Consider the following 1049-nt stretch of genomic DNA (forward strand, 5'->3'; position numbering starts at 1 on the left):
TGATAAAACATGTTGAAACAGAGGCAATTACAATTTTAAAACATGATTTAATCAAAAAAGTCATAAGCAAAACAAGCATAAATAATCACAAAACATATCATTAAATTAAATTAAACCTAAATATGCATATAAACATAGTTCTCTCCTTGTTCTTTCTTTCATTGTTGCAACCGGGGAAAGAAATTTGGTGCTTTCACCAGCAACATTCCCAGATTGTTATTGTAATTAAAACGAGCCGATCTCTTAAATTGCATTTAATAATGAAGTTAATTTTCCCTTGACCTCATTCTAATCAATCAATTTAAGATGGTCTAAATTTTTCAATGAAAAAAGAAAATTGAGCAAGAAAAAAAATGATATACAAGTGTAGAGTGCAGATAATAAAGGTGTCTATGAATCAAGTCGAGTTTGGTCGAACTTGACTAATATCTATACAACTTAAGGCTTGACCGAACCGAACTCAACTCGTTTATTTTTTTCATCTAGAATATATAGTTAAATATCTATAAATTAATACCTTTGAGATCATAAAAATTTATTAATTAATCGAGATATTATTAATTTATAAATTAAAATTTAATTAATTATACATCAACTAATAAAAAAATTCATTTATTAAGGTATTCTTTATTATTTTTCCAAAACGTTTAACTTAATACATGTATTGTGCATAATGTTCTCTTACAATACGAAAGCACTACACCAGAGCTTCTTAATGAACTAAGAAAAGTTAGAGATGAGGTCCTAAGAGATATAAATTTCAAGAAGAAACAAGTAACATTAAAGTCATATTTTAAAAAATGTCATAATTGAGGCATGTATATATATAATTTCTATGTATAAGAAGATTATTAATTATACATCAAGTGGAACCTATGTGTTTTTTAAAATGTATTATCTTATAATTTTAACAAATTATTAATTTTACCACATTGGTCTCAAGTCCGGATCAATCAAAATTATTATTTAATTGAGGTTATTAATTTATCAAGAATTAATTTATAGAGGTTATATTGTATATATTATTAAATAGAGTAAACTTCATGTAA

Source organism: Theobroma umbraticum, unplaced genomic scaffold (assembly GCF_002168275.2).
Source record: "Theobroma umbraticum cultivar Fairchild unplaced genomic scaffold, ASM216827v3 scaffold_12.1, whole genome shotgun sequence".
Classification (NCBI taxonomy): Eukaryota; Viridiplantae; Streptophyta; class Magnoliopsida; order Malvales; family Malvaceae; genus Theobroma; species Theobroma umbraticum.